This window comes from Pinus tabuliformis, chromosome 3_1, assembly GCF_031772625.1.
Source record: "Pinus tabuliformis cultivar Carrire ecotype Pingquan chromosome 3_1, CPIR1, whole genome shotgun sequence".
Lineage (NCBI taxonomy): Eukaryota > Viridiplantae > Streptophyta > Pinopsida > Pinales > Pinaceae > Pinus > Pinus tabuliformis.
The window spans coordinates 297,354,121-297,361,880 of record NC_142301.1 but is presented as its reverse complement, the minus strand read 5'-3'; positions in this window follow the sequence as shown (position 1 = coordinate 297,361,880).

Here is a 7,760-nt window from a genome sequence, read left to right as displayed (position 1 = left end):
GACGCTCTAAGTCCTGTTCCAGCTCGACTAAGGTCTCTGCGGCCGCATCCTGTGGGGCTGGTGTTGGTACAGCTGGTACTCTTCTCTCAAAAGCCCGGAGATTGGCCAGACGCCGTGGGCCTACATCTGCATTTTAAAAAAATTTGCTGTCAGTTTTGAGATGATATATAAAAAATTAAAAAAGTAGATAATTTAAAAACTTGTGAAAAATGAAGTACCTCTCTCGTCCCATTGTTCTCCCTGTGGAAGAACCATGTCCGGATCATTGCGAAAATCTACTCCGGCATAAGGAAAATCCTGAATCGCAAAGACCTGGCTCTCCAACCAGTGAAAGTAACCCGCACGAAATCGGACAACCCTCGCTCCCTCATCAGGATGCCGGGCCATTACCGAAACCCACCGCGTCAACTTAGGCTCCCGAGGAGGCCCAACTGGAACAGTAAGATGCTGGGGGATCAACATTGTAACTCTCTCTAGGGCAAAGCTCACAACTAAAGGCCCATATCTAAAGGTCTCCAATTGTCCGTTCTTTGCCCTAGTCAGTTGGCCTTTCATATTGGCCAGCACAGCATCACACCAGTTGAAAATGGTTCCTCGGAAGAAATCTATAGCCATCCGCATTTGGGAACCAGTAGCTATGTGCAAAGCGGCAGCACCGCAAATTCTGGTAACTGTAAAGGCAATTACCATAAGTTCAGGTCGGGATATGTATTTGATTTCTATCCCCTTATCCTGGTTTTGATTGTTGCACCACTCTAGCCGGAGACTAGCAAGGGATTGGCCACCCGGCCTAGTCCCGAATAGAGAAAGTTGTTGGAAATAATACTGAGAGGGGGGGGTGAATCAGTATTATCAGATCAATCAAACTTTTCAATTTCATACTCGGAAACATATACGCTACTTCAATTAAGTGAACCCGCGTGTACACGCTACTGTATCTAATGAAACTCGCGTATATCCAGAGATCTTATAATTCAGTTAGCTTAATCTTCAGTAAATGCATCAGATCATTATTAAGCATATTAACAGTAAACAGGTGCAGAATAACAGAACAGAACATCACACAAGAGCCACACACATGAACACAAAGATATAAGGTGGAAACCCAATGTGGGTGAAAACCACCTGCTGCAAGTCATCTCAATCTTCTTCTTAATAAGAAAATCCTTTTACAATATTTGTACTGGTGCAGTCTTATACCAGTACGGGAGCTACAACCCCCTTTGCTCTTGTACTAGCCGATCCATTTACTAGTACGCAGGCTGCTACCTGCTACAATGCTCCAAAGATCTCCTTTAGCTTTTGTACTAGCTTAGATACTAGTACGTAGGTGCTTGCCTACAATCTTCTCACCTCCAGGTACCACGTTTCATCAATTTTCAGACTAGATACACTGAAGCACAACACATAATCTGTAAGGCCACATTTCATCCAATTTTCATACTGGACCCATAACTATCATTGAAGCTCAAAACAATCATCAAACTCTGAATCACTGAAACCCTGTTAACAACAGTCACCAGAACACAGAGCAGACACAGAACTCTGTAATAACCATCAGATCCATTTGCAACTTCAAATATCAAGCTTTACAATGTATACGCTACTTCGATGAATCAAACCCGCGTGTATACGCGCTTTTGCCAAAGACAACCCGCGTACAGATCTAAAAATAATTTCTCATAACTTGCAGCTGTACCAGACATCAGTCATACTCATAACATTTATAGAACAATACATGCGTCAGTATGTAGATCTAGAATAAGCATCATAAAGATAGTTCATTTCAAACCATTTGATCCCGATCTCTCCTTAGATCTAGTTCTCCATCAACCGGTGAGATCTCTCCTTAGCTCAGATCAAGGAATGCATCATCAACCCATAACCCTGCATACTGGATCTAATGCTTCATCAGATATTCAAGACATTTCAGATGCACTTGCCTAATGATTTCCTTCTCCTTATATAGCCTTAGGCCTTGTTCAATACCAAGAGCCAAAACCATAGTAACACAATACCATCAACTTCAAAACTAGGGATCGACACGCCCGTCGAGACACAATGGTCCGAAATCATAGGCACAACTTCCAAGGACTAACCACCATGGACCAAAGGAACCTTTCCACATACACGCGCTTTTTATGAATCGAACTTGCGTGTACACGCGACTTGGGCTTAACGAAACGGCGTGTATGAGCTTCCTTGGTATGCTGTACTGAGATCTGTCTTCTGATTAAGTTGCCATCACCTGTACCAACCTCTGAGCACCTGTACCATCCTCTGAGTGAGTTGCCATCAAGGACAACACTTATCTCATAATGCCAACAATCTCCCCCTTTGGACTTGATGGCAAAGCTAGCTTGTCACACTGATTCCTTTGAGCTGTCCTCCATCAGTCACATCTGATATCTCTTCTGAAGATTCATCATCTGATTCCTTTGAGCTGTCCTCCATCGGTCACATCTGATATCTCGTCTGAAGATTCATCCAGTTATACATAAGTGAGATATTCTTCCATCAGTCATATCTGATATCTCTTCTGAAGATTCATCATCTGATTCCTTTGAGCTATCCTCCATCAGTTACATCTAATATCTCATCTGAAGATTATAAGTGAGATATGAGAGGGTTGCCATCAAGTACAACACATGCATCATAATGCCAACAATCTCCCCCTTTGGACTTGATGGCAACAACACCAAATCACTCTCCCCCTTTGACATCAAGGGCAAAGGGTGGACCAAGATATTCTCTTCCTTTGCTGAATCATTCCATTGTCCATACTCCCCCTGAGTACCTGCTGAAATCTCTGAATAATCTCCCCCTTTGTATATGCCAAGGTGTACCAATCTGTCAATGCTCCCCCTGAGTACATGCCGAGTCTCTGTACTGCTGAAGTGTGCTGTTCATGCTCTTCCTGACTGTAGGCAAGATCTGCAAAAGATGTTCTTCAAGAAGAACATGACTCTATACATCATAAAAGACCTTCCTATCACCAAAGACTCATACATACATCCATTTCTCAACTAAGTGAGGATATACAAAAATTGACTCATCCACCCAACCAAGTGGGAATACATCAAAAGTTTACATATGACAACCAATCACATTGCATCAATCATCCCAGGCATAGTGGGGAAACCAAAATAGGTCGTTACATGACCTTGACACCATGAAAGAGATACCACAAAAGAGATATATGACATAGAGACGAAAGAACTAGATCAAGACTTATGAAAGTCACCAGCAGCATCTGATAATCACCATTCAGATCAGTAACCAAGAGATCCTTCTGTTTTCCTTTCGCCTTTGTTCCTCCTGAAATCAACACCAAATGTGAACTAGAACCAAAAGCTTTAAGATAATGCCAACAATGCATCATTGGAAGATTATCTGCTCCCCCTGAACCTGTGCCAGATGATCTCTGTCAGACCCATATCAGACTTTCTGCAACCAACATCTGTCCCTGCTGATTTCCTTCAAAACTCCATATACGCGTCTGTATACACATAAACAGGCGTATATACGCGGATATCCCTTACGCAACACGCGTATACCATATACGCGACTATCCTCTTGTAAAACGGCGTATGCACGCGAATATCCTTTAAACAGCACGCGTACACAAATTTCCATATCAACAACCTGTAAATGTCCTGTAGAGAATAGGTCATCAACCTATAACAAGGTATGTCTGCATCAATTCATCCCTTTGAACAGAATTCAGAGTCATTCACATTGTATCATGTGTGAAACCATCATAGCCATTTCATCAAGCTCTACATGATCCAAGTATCATTACTTGGGAACATCTGCATCAATTAACATATGTAAGGATCAACCTATCATCATATAGATAAGAACTCATCACCATGTCTCTAATAAAGCAACTTTGAGTAGTCATCCATGTATCAGCAACGATCCTTATCCACAAGAGTGCCTGCATCATAACTGTATGATCTTTATGCATATGACAACAGCAGTATATAAGTGACTCATCATCAAGTGAGGAAGATATGTATTCAAGCTTTGTACTTTTCCTTGTTCTTATGAAGATCACCATGTAAGCACCATACATGCATCATCAAAGAATCAACCATAAATCTGATCTGAACATCTTCTATGTAACCCCAAGAATCATATGAGATTTTATCATAGACAACTCACAACCACATCATAGCAAGATATATCATTTAGCCATATAAGAATCATCACCAAGGATTATTAACCATAATGCCAACAATGAATTACTAAAGGCATATGCTCCCCCTCAACCAGTGCCATCTGTTAGATCTGATCATGCATAAGCATCAAAACATCATCATCCTCAAGTTAGGATCAAAACACTTCTAGACATCATACAAGTAACCAAACATTTCCACACATCCTCAGCAGACTGTAACCAATAGAGCAAATAATAGACTGAATCATATCAGATCCTTTTTCTGATCCTGTTCCCACTGCTTTTCCTCAGACTGACATATACGCGACTTTGCAGTGTCTAACTCGCGTATATACGCGACTTCCCTTTAAGGAACTTGCGTATGAGATTCAGGACACTGAAGTTTTACACTTTCAGCTCCCCCTGAGTCTGATATGTCTGTGCTGTGCTGTGTCTCAGTACATTGTGCTGACTGTACTTCCTTCTTCCTCCATATCTTCAAGTGTGATGAGGTTTTCTTCTTTTGGTGTGATGTCCATCCTTTGTTCCTGCATTCCTTTGCTATATGTCCAATCGTGTTACATGCATAACATCTTACATGTTTCATATTCCTCCTGTAGCAATCAGCAGCTTTGTGACCATACATATTACAAGCAAAGCAATATCCATTAAAGTACCTTGATTGAGATGACTTGTTTGCATAATGGTCTTGAACTCTTCTTCTTTTACATCTAGCTGCAACATGTCCAAGATTATGACATACATAACATTCAACATTATTCATAGGAGGAGTAAAAGATTTTCTTTGAAGACTTTCTTTCCTTGGTTGACCTTTCATCTCCTTGTTGATCATTTTGGATTTCTCTTTAGAGTTCCTTGCCTCACCTTGTGAGCTAGATTCACCTTCAACAGATTCATGAAAACCAAGACCAGTCTTGATAGCAGGAGACCTTTGACTACTAAGAATATCATCCAAGACTTTAGAACTATCTTGAAATCGTAAAAGCTTATCCTTTTCTTCTATTTTACCTTTCAAGATATTTACCTCAACTTGAAGTTGCTCCTCCTTTTCTAGACATTGCTTCTTCATGTCTTCTCCATATTTCCTTCCTTCTTCCAACTGATGCCTTAGTCTGAGAATCTCCTTTTCTTGTTCTTCATTCAGATCCTGCTGCATTTGACGAACTCGGAAGGCACATTCTAGTTGAGATTTTAAGCTGGTGGCTTCGTTTTCTTGTTTTGCAATAGCTTGGAGTAGATCTGTATTCTGCTTCTTTGATTCTTCAAGATCTCCTTTTAGTGAGAGGATTGTAGCTTCAAGATTTTCATAGTAGCTGGATCTATCTTTGAGTTTCTTGATGGTTGTGCTTCTTTCGTTGACTTCTTTTCTTAATGATGTCACTTCATGCTGCAATTTTTGACATTGGTCTTCCTTGTCCTTGAGTAGCTTTCTTACCTTGTTTCCTTCTTCTAGTTGGGCCTTTAGTTTGGTAACTTCTTCTTTGAAAGCACATTCCCTTTTGTTCAATAGATCTTGTTGATCTTTAACTTTGTCTGTAAGCCTTCTAAATACTGCCTCTATTTGATACTTTTCTTGCTCACCCATAAAAGCATGTTCAGTAGTTTCACTATCACTTCCATCACTTTCACAAGGAAATATAGCAGGAACATCAGAGGGTAACACATTCATACCTGATAATGATTCTGAATCTGATTCTGAATCTGAAGAGCCTCTTATACCTAATCCCCAATCGATTCTCCCACTGTCATAGTCCTTCTGAGATGTCTTCTTCTTCTTATGAGCTTTCTTCTTAAGCTTCTTTCCCATTGTTCCACGGATCTCCTTCAAGCGATCAAGCTTCTATCAAAGGACCTGCTCTGATACCAATTGTTGGAAATAATACTGAGAGGGGGGGGTGAATCAGTATTATCAGATCAATCAAACTTTTCAATTTCATACTCAGAAACATATACGCTACTTCAATTAAGTGAACCCGCGTGTACACGCTACTGTATCTAATGAAACTCGCGTATATCCAGAGATCTTATAATTCAGTTAGCTTAATCTTCAGTAAATGCATCAGATCATTATTAAGCATATTAACAGTAAACAGGTGCAGAATAACAGAACAGAACATCACACAAGAGCCACACACATGAACACAAAGATATAAGGTGGAAACCCAATGTGGGTGAAAACCACCTGCTGCAAGTCATCTCAATCTTCTTCTTAATAAGAAAATCCTTTTACAATATTTGTACTGGTGCAGTCTTATACCAGTACGGGAGCTACAACCCCCTTTGCTCTTGTACTAGCCGATCCATTTACTAGTACGCAGGCTGCTACCTGCTACAATGCTCCAAAGATCTCCTTTAGCTTTTGTACTAGCTTAGATACTAGTACGTAGGTGCTTGCCTACAATCTTCTCACCTCCAGGTACCACGTTTCATCAATTTTCAGACTGGATACACTGAAGCACAACACATAATCTGTAAGGCCACATTTCATCCAATTTTCATACTGGACCCATAACTATCATTGAAGCTCAAAACAATCATCAAACTCTGAATCACTGAAACCCTGTTAACAACAGTCACCAGAACACAGAGCAGACACAGAACTCTGTAATAACCATCAGATCCATCTGCAACTTCAAATATCAAGCTTTACAATGTATACGCTACTTCGATGAATCAAACCCGCGTGTATACGCGCTTTTGCCAAAGACAACCCGCGTACAGATCTAAAAATAATTTCTCATAACTTGCAGCTGTACCAGACATCAGTCATACTCATAACATTTATAGAACAATACATGCGTCAGTATGTAGATCTAGAATAAGCATCATAAAGATAGTTCATTTCAAACCATTTGATCCCGATCTCTCCTTAGATCTAGTTCTCCATCAACCGGTGAGATCTCTCCTTAGCTCAGATCAAGGAATGCATCATCAACCCATAACCCTGCATACTAGATCTAATGCTTCATCAGATATTCAAGACATTTCAGATGCACTTGCCTAATGATTTCCTTCTCCTTATATAGCCTTAGGCCTTGTTCAATACCAAGAGCCAAAACCATAGTAACACAATACCATCAACTTCAAAACTAGGGATCGACACGCCCGTCGAGACACAATGGTCCGAAATCATAGGCACAACTTCCAAGGACTAACCACCATGGACCAAAGGAACCTTTCCACATACACGCGCTTTTTATGAATCGAACTTGCGTGTACACGCGACTTGGGCTTAACGAAACGGCGTGTATGAGCTTCCTTGGTATGCTGTACTGAGATCTGTCTTCTGATTAAGTTGCCATCACCTGTACCAACCTCTGAGCACCTGTACCATCCTCTGAGTGAGTTGCCATCAAGGACAACACTTATCTCATAATGCCAACAAAAGTTGCTCGCCCCTATTAGGTAAGCCAGTGAGAAAATATATGTCGAAGGACTCTATCTCGAGCTGGTGTTCTCCGATGTAAAAACATTGATCCTGAATGTTCCACCTTTCAAGCAGCCACTCTAAGAATGGCACATGGGCCCTCATGCCAGGTATGGCCCAGTACTTGTAGAGACCGCATGCCTTTAAAGC